Below are 19,347 nucleotides of genomic sequence, written 5' to 3'. Positions count from 1 at the left end.
TTGTGTTATACATTACATTTCTACACAATATCTAAACATGAGGAGATAGATACATATCACAAGATTGACCTTAAAATGTATCAATAAATGAAAATCCATTCCAAAAGAAAGTATTCATATCTATACAATAATACCCTTTTTACCTTTAAAAAGAGAGTTGTTGTGGTCATTAACCATTTATAACCAACACCATTTAAATGAAAACAAACACTTATAGACAATATTTGGGAATTTGGGCATCATACTTTCCAAACTGCTTCCTGCTGGTAGGGGGCGCTGTCATGGGTATCCTAAGAAGATGCAGAAATCCTGATATAGTCTGCAAGGCTGCCTTGTTCAAGCTGTTTTTAATGTTGGATCACCTTTGAATCTGTTTCAGGGGGTCTGGCTTGATAAAACCATGTTAGTCTGGAAGAAATCCACAGCTTTTCATTTTTTGTGGAAACAAAAATAGAAATCCTTTTCCCCAGTAACTTGTCCTTGGACATAAATTTTGAAGTCAAAGTATTTTTAAAATATATAAATTGAATTAATCCAGCAGCATTTGTTTTATCAGTTGTTGTTATTTCCTCAGCAGTCACACAATTTAAGACAACAGAATAGTTTATATTATCCACAGTTTCTCTATGCTTTCAATCTTTACGTGGCTTTTTTATTACTCTGTTTCTTTTACTTTTTCATTTTTCATTTTTTGAGACAGGGTTTATCTGTGTAACTTTTACCTGTTTGGAATTCACTGTGCATACCAGGTTTACTTTGCAATCACAGAGATCTGCTTGCTTCTGTCTCTCCAGTGCTGGGATTAAAGATGTGTGCCACCACACCCAGCTCCTTGCTGTATTTTTAAAACCATTTTATTCGTTTTCTCTCCCAAGCCTACATATATTTTAGAACACACTGTAAACCTTTAGTGCTTTTTCTTAACGTGAATCTGTCTTATTGTAAATCTTTATCTTTTTATGGCCATGAGTATTTATCTGGTAAAAACCAATATTGCTAAAATAAAAGCCACTGTCTATCCAAGATGGTGGTGTGTATTTTATAGCCAGAACTGAGAGCTGTGCTCACTGCCTTGGTCTACTCTGCCATCCATTAGCATGCTACCGGCTTGGAGATATGGTCATTGCCATTGCCAGCTCGTATACACACCAATAAATTGTTAGCACAGTTTCTTAAAAGCCATGTGGTTTTTTTGCTGCTTATGCTGAGTCAGGAAATCTCCCTTAAATGAGTTCAACTGAGAAAAATGCTGCTACCAAGAAGCCTTGCTTTTGTCGGATTTTTGTTTATAAAACCATTTTTTTTTAAGTTTCTATTAAGTTTCAAATGGAAGTTCTTATTAGCCACTTTGGGCACCATATTTTTATGAGTAAAGTTTGTCCTGCCAGCCTGGACCCAATGCGGCGCCAGCCACAATTACCACACCAAGACATTGTATTAGATATAATGCTGTTGGCCAGGTACTAGTTACTTATCGGCTAGCTCTGCCTTAATTATTAACACATTTCTATTAACCTAAATATTCCCACGTGGCCTCATCTTACTGGAGAGTAGAGCTGGCATCTGCACTCTCCCATCTCTCCATGTTGACTCCTCCTTAGTAATTTCTTGAACCTATCTCTGTAGTAGAGCTTAAAGTCAGGAATGGTGATGCCTCCTGAAGTTCTTTTATTGCACAGGGTTGTTTTGGCTACGCTGAGTCTTTTGTTTTTCCATAAAAGTTGATTATTATCCTTTCAAGGTCAGTGAAGAATGTGCTGGGATTTTAATGGGGATTGCATTGAATCTGTAGATTGCTTTTGGCAAGATTGCCATCTTTATTAAGTTTATCCTACCTATCCAAGAGCATTGGGAGATCTTTCCATTTTCTTATATCAGCTTTAATTTCTTTCTTTAAAGACACAAAGTATTTATTACCTAGGTCTTTCTCTTGTTTGATAAGTGTTACCCCAAGATACTTTATGTTGTTTGTGGCTACTGAAAAGAATGATGTTTTCCTGATTTCTTTCGTCCCCTTTTTGTCTACTAATTTTTTTTTTGAGTTTATCTTTTATTCTGCTAGTTTTCTTAAGGTGTTTATAAGCAGGAGTTTCCTGGTAGAGTTTTCTAGGTCGCTTATGTAAACTACCATATCATCTGCAAATAGAGAATGTTTGAATTCTTCCTTTCCAAACAGGATCCCTTTGATCTCCTTTTGTTGTCTCACAGCTTTAGCTAGAACTTCAAGTCCAATATTGAAGAGATATGGAGAGAGAGGGCCCCCTTGTCGTGTTCCTAATTTTAGAGGAATCGGCTTAAGTTTCTCTCCATTCAGTTTGTTATTGGATTTTGATTTATCATATATTGCTCTTATTGTGTTTAGGTATGTTCCTGTCATCCCTGGTCTCCCCAAGACCTTTATCAGGAAACGGTGTTGAATGTTGTTGAAGGCTTTTTCAGCATTTTGGAGATGATGATATGGTTTTTCTTTTTCAGTTTTATTATATGGAGGATGACATTGATAGATTTTCATATGTTGAAACATCCCTACAATACATGGATGAAGTTTACTTGGTCATGGTGGATGATTTCTCTGATGTGTTCTTGGATTCTGTTTGCCAGTATATTATTGAGTATTGCCAGTAAGTTTTGCATCAAAGTTCATCAGGGATATTGGTCTGTAGTTTTCATTTTTGGTTGTATCCTTGCGTGGCTTGGGTACCAAGGAGATTGTGGGTTCATAAAAAGAGTTTGGTAATGAACCTTCTGTTTCTATTATGTGGAACAATTTGAGTAGTATGGGTATTAACTCTTCCATGATTTCCTGGTAGAATTATTCACTGAAGCCATCTGGCCCTGGGCTTTTTTTTTTTTTTTTTTTTTTTTGGTTGGAAGGCTTTGGATGACTGCTTCTATTTTGTTGGGGATTATAGGTGTATTAAAGTTGTTTTTCTGTACTTGATTTAATTATGGTAAGTGATATTTATCCAGAAATTTGTCCATTTCCATTGAATTTTCAAATTTTGTGGAGTACAGGTTTTTCAAAATATGACATTAATGTTGTCTGGATTTCCTATGTGTCTGTTGTTATGTTTCCCTTTTTGTATCTGATTTTATTAATTTGCATGTTCTCTCTCTGCTTTTTTGTTATTTTGGTTAAAGGTGTGTCTATCTTGCTGATTTTCTTGAAAAAAAAAAAACAGCTCTTTGTTGCATTGATTTTTTTGTATTGTTCACCTGGTTTCTATTTTATTTGTTTTAGTCCTAAACTTGACTATTTCCAGGCTTCTAATTCTCTGGGGTGAGTTTGCTTCTTTTTGTTCTTAGGCTTTCAATTGTGCTGTTAATTCTCTAATATGACCATTCTCTGTTTCCTTCCTATGGGCCCTTAGTGCAATTAACTCCCCTTGTAACACAGTTTTTATGGTGTCCCATAAGTTCGAGTATGTTGTGTCCTCATTCTTGTTGAATTTTAGGAAGTCCTTAATTTCTTTCTTGATTTTCTCTTTGACCCAGGTATGGTGCAATTGTGCATTGTAAAGTTTCCATGAGTTTGTAGGTTTTCTGCAATTTGTGTTGTTGTTGAATTACAATTTTTTTGACATTGATTATAAATTTTATTCCTAAGAAAGTAACTCCAATGGCCTTATCATAGGATTTCTTAGTTAACACCTAGCCTATGAAATGAAAATCTTGGCTAAAATGATGCTGAAGTCTAAAAGATGTCTTGGCTCACTTCCTCAGCCTTTTGTTATCTATAAGACAAGATTACAACCTGTTCGATTGTAGTAAAGAAACATAAAATGTTTGAATTCCAATTTTAAAGCATAGTTGTCTTATAAGATACAGGGGACAATTCCATTCTTTTTGGATATGTTGAGGTTTGCTATATTGCTTAGTATGTGGTCAATTTTAGAGAAGGTTCCATGTGGAGCAGAGAAGAAGTTATATTCTTTTGTGTTTGGACGGAATGTTTTATACATGTCTGTTAAACCCAATTGAGACATAACTTCTGCTATTTCTTTTGTTTCTTTGTGGAGTTTAAGACTGGTGGTCCTGTCTAGTGGAGAGAGTAGCATGTTGAACTCTCCCACTATAAGTGTGTGAGGTTTTATGTGACCTTTGAGTTTTAATAGTGTTTCTTTTAAGAATGTGGGTGCCTTTGTATTTGGGGCATAGATGTTCAGAATTGAGACTTTGTGCTGATGTATTTCTCCTGTGATGAATACAAAATGACCGTCTTCATCTCTTTTCATTAATTTTACTTTGAAGTCTAACTTGTTGGATATTATGATAACCACACCTGCTTGCTTCTTGGGTCCATTTGATTGGAAGATCTTTGCCCAGCCTTTTACCCTGGGGAAATGTCTCTCTTTGAAGCTTAGATGTGTTTCTTTAATGCAGCAGAAGGATGATTCTGTCTTCATATCCATTCTGTTAGCCTGTGTCTGTTTACAGGCAACTTAAGACCATTAATGTTGAGGGAGAGTGAGGACCATTGATTGTTAATGCTTGTTTGTTTTAGATTAGTTTTTAGCAGTGGTATTGTGAATATATTTGTCTTGCTTTACCCTTGGATTCTGGTGATGTGGGATTATCTGATGTCTATGTCTTTTTGAGTTTAGTTAAATTCCTTGGGTGGGAGTTTTCCTTCTAGAACTTTCTGTAGGGCTGGATTTGGAGATATGTATTGTGAAAAATCTGGCTTTGCATTAAATATCTTGTTTTCTCAGTCTACAGTGATTGAGAGTTTTGCTGGGTATAGTAGCTTTTGCTGGCATTTGTGTCCTCTTAATGTTTGTAGAACATCTATTCAGGACATTCTGGCCTTGAGAGTTTCCAAGGAGAAGTCAGGTGTAATTTTGATAGGTCTGCCTTATATGTTACCTTGCATTTTTCCTTCACTGCTCTACATATTCTTTTTTTTTTTTAAGTTTGCCAAGCTGTGACTGTTTATTAACTGACCAGATTACAAAAATACCACAGGCACCTTAGTTCATCCGTCTAATAAGCCTGTTTATCTGGTCTTCCCTGTTGCCAGAATCACCACCTTCCACAAAGTGAGTGGTCTTTTTCTTCATCCCGCCCCGTGGAGAAGACAAATTTGAAGGACCACAGGAAGTTGTTGGCTTCCTTGAAGTGTTTCCCCACTGTGTAGATATCATGGATCAGATCCTCCATGCAGATAATGCCTAATTTACCAAGAGCTCGAGCAATCAAGGAATTGTCCTTCAAGGCACTTCTCTTCTTATTGATTTTGCCATAGCCACTCTGGAAGATGAGCTCGTTTACTGACTTCAGGTTGGGGTACCCACATTCAATGTATGGTTCCACGATCCTCAGCATGTTAATCGAAGCCTTGTTGAGCTTAACAAAGGTGCCATTGAAGATCTGACAAAGACAGAGCAGCTGCAACACCTAGCAGAACTTTGGGCTCACACCATTGATACCTCGGATTCAGATGATGAATGCCAGCTTGGGTTCTGCAGGCACATAGAAGTTTCTGGCTTTCCTTGCCATCCTAGCCATGCGAATCTCCATCTGGTACATCTGCCTGTATTCCTTGTGATAATGTTTTGCCTTTTCATAGATGAGCTTCTTCCCTGCCTTCCAGAGCATCTTCAGTGCAAACTTTTTCCAGAAACGCTTCACCTTCAGCTCCACGAAATTCCTTTACTTTTCTTAAGGGTCTCTGGCACAGCAGGAACCTTCTTTTTCTTCTCTGGTGCGGCTTCCATGGCTCCTTCCATTCCGGGGAGGGGGGGCAAGGAGAGAGGATACATATTCTTTCTTTATTCTGTACGTTTGGTGTTTTGATTATTATGTCTCATGTGGTCTCTTTTCTTTAGTCCAATCTACTTAGTTTTTGTTATGCTTCTTGTACTTTCATGGGCATGTCCTTCTTTAGATTGGGAAAGTTTTCCTCAATGATTTTGTTTAATATCTTTTCTGCACCTTTGAGCTGGGCTTCTTCACCTGCCTCTATGCCTATTATTCTTAGGTTTGGCCTTTTCACAGTGTTTCTCATTTTCTGGATGTTTTTTGTTAAGGATTTGTTTGATTTCTCTAGGTTATCTTCAGCGCCTATTATTCTCTCTTCCAACCTTTGTATTCTGTTGATTAGGCTTGTATCTGTAGCTCCTGACATTTGTCCAGTTTTTCTATATACAGTAATCCTTCAGATTGTGTTTTCTTTTTTGTCTCTATTTCAGTTTTCAAGTTTCAACCATTTCCTTTAGCAGTTTTTTCTTATCTTTTTTGTACTTTCTTCTTTTTTTTCTTTTTTTTTTATAAACAAGTCAATTTAAATGAAAACAAATATTTATAGACAATATTTGGGAATATGGGCATCGTTCTATCCAAACTGCTTCCTGCTGGTATGGGGCACTGTCATGGGGGATTCTAAGAAGATGTGGAAATACCAGCTGTAGTCCGCAAGGCTGCTTTGTCTGCCTGTTTTGAATGTAGGATCACCTGCTTTCTGTTTCAGGCAGTCTGGCTTGATCAAACCACATTAGTCTGGAAGGAATCCACAGCTTTTCATTTTCTGTGGAAACAAAAATAGAAATCCTTTTCCCCAGTAACTTGTCCTTGAACTTAAATTTTTGACTCAAAGCATTTTATTTCTTATTTATTATTTTACATGTCGATCCCAGTTCCCCCTCCCTCCCTCCTTCCCTTTTACCCTCTCTGCCCTCTCACATGCACCCTATCCACCTTCCCCTCCCATCCCTCAACCTGGATTCCATATGTAGGGGAATGCCATCCAGTACGGGTTATGTACATCTGAAAGGTCATGTGAAGTAGTGACTAGGGCTTCTCTCCTGTCTCTAGGTTAAGGCAGTAATCCCTCCATGGGGATGTGTTCTCAAAGTTCTTTTGTGCAGCAGGGATACATCCTGGCTCCACTGACTGAGGTCCCTTAGAATGCTCAGTCCTTCTGGCTGAGACCCATACTCAGAGGGGCCTGAGTCTGTCCCATGCTGGCTTCCCAGCTATCATTCTGGTGGCCAGTTAGCTTCTCCTTGTTCAGGTAAGCTGTCTCTATGTGTTTCTGCTGCCTGGTCTTTTCCTCTCCATCTGCATCTGGGTTCTACTTCGACTCAGTGTTTATGTATAGGTGTTTGTTCCTGTTTCCAACAGGCATTAGTTGAGTTTTCCATGGATAATTTAGTTGTTGATCTCACTCTCCGTGAAGGGCATTTATGGTAGCCTTTCCATGGAAGTTCAAATTGTTAGTTGGCAGCAGTCTTGTAATTCTCTCGACCTTGTTTTGTGTTCAAACCAATATTGGCTCCCTCTTTTATGTTCTCTCTCTCTCTCTCCTGCTCTCTCTCTCTCCTGTCTTCTATTCCTAACCGGGCTCAATCTTCCTAGTTGCATGTGTTTTCCTTTCCTCCACCTCATTTTCTCCTACTTCTCTCTCCATTCGCTGCCACCCCCCACTTCCCCTGTGTGCTGTGGGACTTGTCCCTTCCCGGTTCCGTGAGGGACTTTATATGAATCTCTTAGAATACAACTTGTATCCTAGTTCCTCTGGTGGTATGCATTATAGGCTGGTGATCCTTTGCTCTAGGTCGAAAATACATATATGAGTGAGAACATACTATGTTCCTCTAGTTGTGAATGAGTTACCTCATTCAGGATGGTTTCTTCAAGTGCCATCCACTTGCCTGCAAATTTCAAGATACCATTTTCTTTTCCTCAGAATACTATTCCATTGTGTAGATATGTCACCTCTTCATTATCCATTCTTCAATTGAGGGGCATCTAGGTTGATTCGAGGTTCTTGCTGTTAAAAATAGTGCTCCTGTGATCATAATTGAACAGATGTCTTTGTTGTATGGATGTGGATCATTTGGGTATATGTCTAAAAGGGGGATTGCCATGTCTTGTGGTAAACTAATTCCTATTTTCCCGAGGAACCGCCATACTGATCTCCAAATTGGCTGTAGGAATTTGCACTCCAACCAGCAGTGGGAATGTTCCCCTTTCTCCACATCCTCTCCAGCATGACTTGTCATTGGTGTTTCTAATTTTAGCCATTCTGGCAGGAGTAAGATGGTATCTCAAAGTTGTTTTGATTTGCATTTCCCTGATAGCTAAGGATGTTGAGCACTTTCTTAAATGTCTTTCAGACTTTTTGATTTCCTCTATTGAGAATTCTTGCTTCAGTCTTTTACCCCATTTTTAATAGGGTTATTTGGCATTTTGTTGACTAGTTTTTTGAGTTCTTTGTATATTTTGGAGATCAGCCCTTTGTAGGTCATAGGATTGGTGAACATTTTTTCCCAGTCTGTGGGCTGCCATTTCATCTTGTCCACTGTGTCCTTTGCCTTAGAGAAGCTTCTAAGTTTGAAGAGGTCCCATTAATTAATGTTTGCTCTCAGTGTCTGTGCCCCTGGAGTTATGATAAGGGAGCAGTCTCCTATACCAATTTGTTCAAAGGTACCTCCTACTTTCTCTTCTAAGAGGTTCAATTTCGCTGGATTGATGTTGAGGTCTTTGATGCTTTTGGACTTGTATTTTGTGCATGGTGACAGACATGGTTCTATCTGCAGTCTTCTACACACCCTCAACAAATTGTGCCAGCACCATTTGTTGAAGATGTTTTCCTTGTGCCATTGTATAATTTTAGGTGTTTTGTTGAAAATCAGGTGTTCATAGGTGTGTGGTTTAATATCAGGATTTTGAATTGGATTCCTGTCTTCTACCTGTCCATTTTTGTGCTAATACCAGGTTGTTTTCAGAACTATAGCTCTGTAGTAGAGCTTAAAGTCAGGAATGGTAATGCCTCTTAAAGTTCTTTTACTGTATAGGTTTGTTTTGGCTATCCTGGGTCTTTTGTTTTTTCATATATAGTTGATTATTATCCTTTCAAGGTCAGTGAAGAATTGTGGTGGGATTTTACTGGGGACTGAATTGAATCTGTAGATTGCTTTTGGCAAGATTGCCATTTTTACTATGTTTATTCTACCTATCCAAGAGCATTGGAGATCTTTCTATTTTCTGGTATCTTCTTTAATTTCTTATTTTAGAGCCACAAAGTTCTTATTATACAGGTCTTTTACTTGTTTGGTAAGTATTATAGCAAGATACTTTATGTTGCTTGTGGTTATTGTAAAGGGTGATGTTTCTCTGATTCCTGTCTCTGTCTCTTTGTCGTCTAAAAAAAGTAGGGCTACTGATTTTTTTGAGTTTATCTTGTATCCTGCTAGTTTGCAGAAGGTGTTTATCAGCTGCAGGAGTTTCCTGGTAGAGTTTGGGTCACTTATGTAAGCTATCATATCTGCATTCTATACTTTCTTTAAGAGATTTGCTCATTTCTTCCAATTTTTGTTTGTTTTTTCTCCAATTCCTTAAGGCATTTTCACATCTTCTTTGAGGGCCTCTATCATTTTTATGATGATATTTGTTAAGTCATTCTCTTCTTCTTCATCTGCTTTGGGGTGTTCAGGTCTAGTTGGTGTAGAGTCCCTAGATTTTGGTGGTCGTATGCTTGCCTTTCTATTGTTAGGTGTTTTCTCGTGTTGCCATAATCCTATAGCTTCTTCCAATAGGTGTAGGTGGGGTCTCTCTCTCTATGGTACTCTCCAGGTGGGCTTACATTGGTCAGAGTTTCAATGTCTGTAGCTCTTGTTGGTTCAAGCTCTCTAGGAGGTCTCTCCTCAGGTAGGGTCCTAGGGATGGGGGTCAAATAACAGGCTCCAGCCAAAGACTGGTAATGGTGGTCAATGATCCTGAAGGCTGGAACTCAGGATGTTTCTACACTGATAGGTGTATCTAACTGGGGCCTGGCACTCTCCAGCTGAGGCCTCTTTAGTACAGGTCTTTCCATGGGGGTCAAGGATCCAGGCTGCATGACCTCATAGTGGCCTGACAGGGATATGTGGATCTCGGGTTGGAGCCCAGATCTCAAGTAGAAGACCGTAGAAGACCAGTTGTGGGAGTCAGAGACTGGCGGATGGGGATTTCTGGTGTTCTGGCATGGATAGCTCAGGTCTAGTGTGCTCAGAGCAGCTCCAGGTAGTTCCCTGAAGGTGGAAAGATTGTTGGCTCCAACCTCTGTGGCAGTGATCCATATGTGAATATATTTACTGCATGAATATATATGTATTATGTATATACAGGTTCTGCAGAGACCAGAATAGGGCATCAAATCCCCTGGAATTTAAGTTATATGTGTCTGTGAGCCACCAAGCTAGGTCCTCTGGAGAAGCAGCCAGTGATCTTAACTGCTCAAGAATTTTCTCCAGCTCCTTAACTATTTGTTCTTAAATATTTTCATGTACATTTAATATTTTTTCTTATTTTACACATCAATCACTGTTCTGTTGCCCTCCCTAAGTCCCATGCCCCCTTCCATCCCATTCCTCCCACAAAATCCACAGGGAGAGTGGTGTCTTCCTGGAAGGATCATCAACATCTGTCAATTAATTTGAAGTACATACTAGGTCCTTCCTCCTGCCTCTAGACTAAAAGAGTATCCCTCCATGGGGAATTTGCCCCTAAAGTCATTTCATGCATTAGGGATATATCCTGGATCAACTGTCAGAGGTCCCTTAGACTGCCCATGCCATCTACCTGAGACCCATGTATAGGGGGTCCGAGTTTTTATAATGTTGGTTTCCCAGCTATCATGCCACCTGTCTCTGTGGCTTTATGTAGCCTGGACTTGTCCACATTTTCTTATCACTTCTCCTTCTCTGCAACTGAATTCCAGGAGTTTGGCTCAGTGTTTAGCTGTGGGTGTCTGTTTCTTTTTCCATCAGCTACTTGTCAAGGGTTCTATGGTAGCATGTTATCGATCTCAATATCAGAGAAGGGGTTAATATTTTCTTAAAATTGAAACTGTTAGAAAACTATCCACACTTTCTATGGATTTTCATATTCTACATCCCACTCTACTAACGTCCTAGACTACCAAATTAAAAAAAAATTAAAATGGGTACCATGCAGTGATGATATAAAACAAAAAAATACAGTACCTTCCAAAATGTGAGCTCAACAAAGATGACAATAGTTTATGTGCCAAAGTGGACAAGAAAAAGGCCAAGAAGCCTTAACCCTCCATAATGAACTATAGGCAAAAGCTGGGACCATAAAATAACAACTAATGAAAACAAGAGGCCATGAGCTCAAAGGAGAGCAGTGAGGGATATATGGGAGGGTTTTCAAAGAGGAAAGGGTAGGGGAAATGTTGTAATTATAGTCTAAATACTAAAAAGGAAAAAAATAATTTTAATTAAAATTTAAGAACAAGTTGTGTCCCAGTTATATTATGAATAGCAGAGAGAAGATATATTGTACAATGGATAGAATTGTACAAAGGAAACAATGATAGGTGAAACCATCAACAATGATTTGGATAGTGACAAAAAACAGTACAAAATATGACATGGGAAAATTAGAATAATTAATGAAAAAGGAATATGAAGAGAAAATTAGAAAAATGTAATGATTACAATGATTATATACATATATGTATGCATAATATATATATATATATATATATATAGAGAGAGAGAGAGAGAGAGAGAGGAGAGAGAGAGAGAAATTGACATAAGAAAATCTCATAATGAAACCATTCCTCTTTCTGTTTAAAAAACAATGAATAAAATTTAAATGGTGATTTGAGAAATCCAGATGATATTCAGAAGTTACTTTTTTAATATTTTTAACAATTTTTCTTTATTTTATGTTTATTGTTGTTTTGCCTTTAAATATATCTTTATGAGGGTGTCAGAAGCCCTGGAAGTGGAATTACAGAGAGTTGTGAGCTACCATGTGGGTGCTGGGAATTGAACCCTGGTCCTCTGGAAGGGCAGCCAGTGCTCTCAACTGTTGAGCCATCCATCTCTCCAGTGTCAGAAGATAATTTTTATAATTTTATAACACATCTGCAATTACAATTTGAGTATTGCAATTTTGATTGAAACCTGCACTGTCTCTTAAACAGGACTCTTCATATCTCTGAACTGTGGTTCCTTTTTTTCATTATGCTATTGCATATGAAAATATTTTCACAAAATATGTGAATCAAAGTGTGTAGTCTTCAGATTTAAGTCAAAAGATTGTTTCTCTTGTGACTAACCATTTATGTTCTTAACATGGATATAATCTAGTAGCTGAGGTGATGACTAATTAGGTAAAGTACTTGTGCTATAGGCATAAGCACCACTGTTTGATGCCTAAACCCTTCATATAAATAAAGAAATAAGCAGGGAATGGTGGCATGTGCTTATATTTCCAGCTCTGGGAAGATAGAGACAGGTAGATCTCGAGGCTAAAAGGCCATCTGCCTAGCCTGCACAGCAAGTTCCAAGTATATGAGAGACACCATATCATAAAAACAAGGTGGCTAATGTCTAAGAATCAAAACTCAAAGTTGACCTTTGGCCTCTACTTACACCCACACATACATGTACCCCTACACATAAGGACATATACACAATACATACATAAATACAAGCAGTTTATTTAAGTCTCCTTTTTTTACTCACCTCATTGTGTTATAAGGTTTCTGTATTTATTTGTATGCAGGGTCCAATGCAAAAAAAAAATAATGATAAAATAAAAAATAGAGATAGGTTTAATCAGCAATAAAACATAATTATTAAAATGTTACCATTTTGCATTTCAGAGGAGTTAGTATGTACAGGGACATATTTACATAGTAAGAAAAGAAATCCAAATAAAACACACAAATGGAAAACCTTTTGAAAATAATATGAAATTAGGATGAATATTATTATAGAAATGGATGATGAAGGAAACTAAACACCATTTATAAGTATTCGATTGTTATAATAGAATTTGTGTACTTACACACTTTATTGAATAGGTAAAACTGGGTAAGGCAATTATTGACATCATTGATTAGGGAATGTGACAAAGCTTTACAAAACAAAATTAGTGGGCATGTACTAAACATGATGGTTCAAAGATACTTATGAGACGTCAAGTGGGTTCATGCAAGGCAGAGAAGTAGAATCAGGTAGGCTCATTTTGAAAAGAAAATTAGCAATAGTCAGGCACATGGAAGAAGCATATATAAACATATATGAACATCACATTTGTGGTATCATTTAAAAAGACCATCCCCAAACTATATCATATATAGTTAAATGAATTAAAATATTTAAACACCAGAAAAATAAGAAAGAGGTTGTTACACATACAGTGACAATGGAAGTATAAAAGCGTTGAGGCAATATAATTCAAACTGCCAGAAGAACTAGGATACAAGGTGTATTCTAAGAGATTCATATAAGGTCCCTCACAAAAAGGGAAGGGACAAGTCCCCATAGCACATGGGAAGTGGGGGGAGGCAGTGAATGGAGAGGGAACTAGGAGAAAGAGAAGGGAAGGAGAGGAAAGCACATGTGACTAGGAAGATTGAGTCAGGATAGAAATAGAAGACAGAAAAGAAAGAGAAGGAGAGAGACACAGAGAGAGAGAGAAAACATAAAAATGGGAGCCATTATTGGTTTGAAGAGAAAAATGAACCTAAGGAAATGTCTAGAAACCTACAAGACAGACACCAACTAACAATTTGAGCAACCATGGAAAGGCCTTCCCAGTAATGAGAACAATGACTAACTTATGCAACATCATGGAGCCCTCATCTAGTACCTGTCAGAAACAGAAGCAAACACCCATAACTAAACACTGAGTCGAACTAGAATCCAGATGCAGAGAGAGAGAGGAAAAGACCAGGTTGCAGAAACAAATAGAGACAGCTGACCTGAACAAGGAGGCACTAAAAGGCACCCAGACTGATAGCTGGAAATCTAGCATGGGACTGACTCAGATCCCCTGAACATGGGTCTCAGCTAGAAGGACTGAGCAGTCTAAGGGACCTCGGACAGTGGAACCAGGATATATTCCTGGTGCACAAAAGGACCTTGGGAACACATCACCCATGGAGGGATACTCCCTTAGCCTAGAGACAGGAGAGAAATCCTAGTCTCTACTTCAAATGACTTGTCAGATTTACATGACCCCACCTGGATGGCATAGCCCTATATGTGGGGTGGTGTGGGATGGGAAGGTGCATGTGAAGGGGGAGAGAGGGAAAGAGGGAGGAAAGGAAGGATGGAGGGAGTGAGGGAGAGGGAAATGGGATCAAAGTGTAAAATAAAAAAATAAATTATTTAATTAAAAAGAGAAAGTTTTGGGGCAAGTGATACAGTTCATTGAAAACCTACTCTCTTAACATGTACAAGGCCTTTGGTTTAATTTCAATACTTCCAAATGTGTTTGATTTTGATATTATCAGGATGTATAAACTGGTAGCATATTTACTCTAGAGAAAAAGACTTGTTTTTACTGCTTGTTTGTAATTTAATTCTGGTTCTGTCTATGAATCTTCATTTCATATGACCAAAAATTCATTTTCTTTACACACATATAGGTCTGTCATGAGATTAACAATTGATGATGAAAGCCAGCACCACAAGGAGAACTAAGCGGTGACAAAATTAACACTCACATACCAAGTTTTGCATATTTAGAGTATTGTTGCTTTTCATTGTGCCAGAAAATGTGAAATTCTTCATTTTTTCAGTTTTATTTGGCTTTTCATAATCGTTCTTGTGATGTATTGTCAATTTGATTGTCATGTTACATATTTCACCTCACTAGAATTAAACTTTCATGGTAATATGCATGTTTAGTTTAGAAATTCTCATTCTAAATGGAGGTCTCAGAATTGCATTGTTCAATAATTTCTCATAATGCTTGGAGGGACACATTAACAAATTAAAGTGAAGAAAAAATCCATTTCATTATTTAATGATACATTTCTACTAATTCATCCATCTTATAAAATTAAGAACTTTTTTCTTTTGAAATTTATCAAAACTAGGTTGACAGAAATCAAACACAAAATACTTGCAAGGTACTGTTGGAAATATAGAGAAGCAAAATAAACCATGGTACCATTTAACAGATGTTTTCTTTTATTTAGACAAGAAGAAAATTTAAAAACAGTGTTTTTTTTAAATATTTAAATAATTTATTTTCAATGTAACATGTATAAAGTTTTTCCATATTGGTGGTAAATATCTGCAAACGATTCATATGCATTCTAAGTTTATAAATTAATATAAATACAAATAAAGATCGGCCAAGTTTTTTATTGTATCTCATTTATTAAACTGGCATTTAACAAAGATTTAAGTAGTTGATTCCTATTTGGTGATATGGAACATTTTATAAATACTGTGTCTTCCTAAGCCCTTTCTGACTATTTCCAAAATTTGTAATAGTTTTCATTTAAAAATGCATAGTATTTTTGCATTTATGCTTGTGTTGGAATGTTTCTAATGGTAGATTACTGTACTTCAAAGTCATATATTTATTTGTTACATAGTTTTATTAGAATTTAGGAAACATGTATTAAGGTGGTTCTGAAGGGAAAAGCATCTCTCTTTGGTACAGAACATATTAGAATGCTTTAGGTATTCATCAGTTGGCATACGAGGATTAAGTTTTATTTAATCAATTGATATCTAAACTAAATTTTCTGCTTTAAACAAAGAACAATATCAGAAGAATTGATCAATAAAGAAATTTTAATATTCAATAGACACATTAAGGAAATGGACAGTATCTCTTACATATTATCAAACAGAAACAATATGTTTAACTCCTTGGTTAACTGAACAGGAATGCTCAGCAAGTTCCCTGGAATCATTCAACTGATAGTATTAATTTCCTGACATACATGCAACATTCAGCTTTGTAGCAGTAGTGGATACTTAAAAATATTATACACATTCTTGATCCATAGGGCTGTCAATCTAAACTGGTTATAAACCATGACAGTAGGTGATAAATCACTGTACAAGAGAAAATCATAAAACTAGACAGCAATATAAAGAATGGCCACAAAAACTATGTGATAAGTGATTCAGGGGATACATACTCTAGAAACTTCAAGAAAGAAAATGTCATTTTTGCTTGGGTAGTTATTCATTATGAACATTTACCAACTGGGTCTAAAGCATTGGTCAAAGAAATTGTATTATTATAATATATTTATTTGTATACTTATAATATTATAAAAATTGCTAACATGTATATCACTTATGAATTTGTAGTCAATGAAGTCCATTATTAAAAACTTTTAAAAGAACTGGATTGATATAAAAAATAATATCTGTATTTATTTCAAAAATTCATTTTTGAATGTAATATTTATTATTAATTACATATTAGTAATATATACATATATATATATATTCTTAAGTTATCTTTTCTGATTATCCAAACAGAAATAAGAGGAGACTTTATGTATTCAGTATCTTTTAATAACTGTGTTATCTGGAATATGGAAATGTTTTTAATGTCACTGATCTAAATAAAGATTGTGGACAGCACTACATGAACTCAATCTTATGTCCAAGCTTCAAACACCATCAATACCATTCTCCATATCAACAACCTCCTTATGATGGAGAAAAATCTTTATCCAGTTTGAAGAGGAAAAACCTATGTTCACAACATCTTTTTGCTAGGATTGATATCATACCATTCATTATGTATTGTATATGCATGAGACAACAGCACGTTATTCAAAGGAAAACTGATAAAAAGGAAATCATTACATATGTTTAAATTGGAAGGAAACTGGATTGATATATTAGATTCTGGAAATGCTATTAAGATTTAAAGCTAATACCAAGAGAACTTGATCCAGTTGCAATACTGTCGAGTTTTACTTAAGAATCGTTAAATGGTAATATACCCACTAATACTGATTCTGAAATACATGTCTACCTAAATTTGAAACTAATTCAAAAATACTTTTAATGACTTTTACACTTTGATAAACATTCTCAGAGTAGTTTAGTATAATTACAATCGAAGATAAATTTATTGGTTGAGCATGTATTCATTAGTCTGTGCATACCTAAGAAAGAAAATTTCTGCATTATTAATCCATTTCCAAGACAAATTCTTGCAAATCCACAAGAATGAGTGGCTATTAAATCATTTTCTCTGATTTCTTTTTAAATACAAATTGTAGAAAGATCATTATTTTAGAGTTATTTCTAGTTCCAATATTAATAGAAGTTATTTATAATACTCCAGTCAATCATGGATTATTGCTTAGCTTTTGGTTGAAAAAAAATAAAAAAGACATGAATAAAATGTAGATTCCACCATCTTCTCTGTCCCTACTGATTTTTACTTACCTTTGTGTATAAAATCAATAAAATTAATATTTACCCTAATTAATTTTTAAGTGAAATATTCAAGTGATATCACTGAATTTTCTTGTATTTACAAACACATTTCATTTTAAAGTACATTTAATTGTTTCTTTAATATAATTATTACTGCTTCCTGGATTCTGTTCTCCAGGAACTTTCCCTGTGTTTATGAAATCCCAACTGCTGGGACCTGCCCCCAACCCCAGTGGACTTCAGCTATACAGGTGCAGGTCATACCACAAAAAAACTAGTCAGTTTCCTATCTGCCAGCTGTGCTGCCCTCTCCCTAAGTTTTGTGCCCTAGGAACCCAGTTCTAATCTCAGCAGACTTCTGTCTGTCAGGCAGAGGCCATACCAGCCTGAACTGGTGAGTCACCTACCTACTAGGAGATCTGCACACCCTCCTTGGATACTGTCCTCTGGGACCCTTCGTCCTACCCAGCCCTTCTCAGAACCTTGATAGTCCCAGCTGCTGGACACTAATTCCAAACTCAGTGGACTTAAGCCAATCAAAACTAGTGAGTTACCTGCCTGACAGTTGGGCAGCCTAGTTCTCTGGATTCTATTACCTGGGATGTTTCCCCAGGTCCGTACGATACCAGCTCTGCTCTGCTCCTGCTGCTGAGTCCTGCCCCAATTCCAATGAACTTATGCCACTCAGACATAGATCATACCACTCAGAAACTGGGAGTGACCTTCCTGCCAAAAACAAGAAAAAACAATGACCTACTCCCTAGATTTTGTATTGCAAGACCCTTCCCTAGCCCACACCATTATAGCTCATTATTTTCTCACCCTGCTGCTGGACCCTGCAATTTTCTCACCCTGCTGCTGGACCCTGCACAAAACTCAGGAAGAATTCCCCCACTCCAGTGCAAGCAACACCAATCAAAGAGGCTGAATCCACAGAAGATTTTACAGATATCAGCTTCCTAGGTGCAGGCCACAGAAGTCAGAAGAACAGAGACCCTCAGCTACAATATTGTCCACTCTAGACACAAAGAGCAACTCCCAACTTGGACAGATACTCCCAATGAAAACATCGGTCAGAGAAGACAGGAATCTCAGGCCACTAAAGCTAGAAAAATCAAAAAGGATACAGAAAACAAGGACCAAACTATGCAACCAATAAAGACAAGTTCGAATATTGGGGACCAGACCTAATCATCCCAAACCTAGATGAGTAAATGCCAATGTAACAATATAATCAACAGTATCCAGGCCAATAGGGCACCATCAGAGCCTAGCTGTCCTACCATAGGAAAACATGAATACTCCAATACATCAGAAACACAAAACAATGCCCTTAAGAACAAGTTCAAGAAGATGATAAAGAGGAAATGAAAAACTTCTTTAATGAAGTGAAAATAAGGCAAGCAAAAAAAAAAAGTGGGAAATCAACAAATTCCATAAAGAATACAAAGAAAGTCAAGAAATAAAAACAAACAAGCAAACAAACAGAACCAAATAGGTGGAGGAAAATAGTCCTAACCCCCCCACACACACACCTAAAAAATAGAAAGAAAAAAGAAGCAATAAGAAAAACACAAACCGCGGGAATTCTGAAATGGATTCATCATTCAAAAATGTTAAATCCAAAAACTGCTAAAACAAACCATTCATGAAAGAGGGTACCATGTAAAGATCAAATGTAAGAATAATAAAAATAGAAAAGGGAGGAAAATATTAGATCAAAATCCCAGAAAATATATTTATCAACAACATAAAAGAAAATATCCTTAACCTAAAGAATGGCAGGCCTATAAAGGTTCCCTCGACCTTTCTTTGTGTTCAACTTTATCTTCAAACCAATATTGGCTCCCTCTTTTATGTTCTCTCTCTCTGTCTCTGTCTCTCTCTCTCTTTCCTATTTTCCATTCCTAACCAGGCTCAATCCTCCTGGTCGCACATGCCTTCCTCTCCTCCCTCTCATTTTCTCCTACTTCTCTCTCCATTAGCTGTCCTCCCCCACTATACCTGAGGTCTGGGGGACTTGTCCCTTCCCAGTTCTGTGAGGGACATTATATGAATCTCTTAGAATACACCTTGTATCCTAGTTCCTCTGGTGATGTGAATTATAAGCTGGTGATCATTTGATCTAGGTCTAAAATCCATATATGAGTGAGTACATACTGTGTTTCTCTTT

The 19,347-nt window shown here is 36.9% G+C and overlaps 1 pseudogene; it reads right to left on the bottom strand.

Moving 5' to 3' along the window:
- Window positions 1-4,904: 4,904 nt before the first annotated feature.
- On the bottom strand, window positions 4,905-12,487 carry LOC127218690 (60S ribosomal protein L7-like; annotated as a pseudogene).
- Window positions 12,488-19,347: the final 6,860 nt, after the last annotated feature.

The sequence above is a fragment of the Phodopus roborovskii genome, unplaced genomic scaffold (assembly GCF_943737965.1).
Source record: "Phodopus roborovskii unplaced genomic scaffold, PHOROB, whole genome shotgun sequence".
NCBI lineage: Eukaryota > Metazoa > Chordata > Mammalia > Rodentia > Cricetidae > Phodopus > Phodopus roborovskii.
The sequence above is the reverse complement of the archived record's forward strand: the minus strand, read 5'-3'. Positions and strand labels throughout refer to the sequence as shown.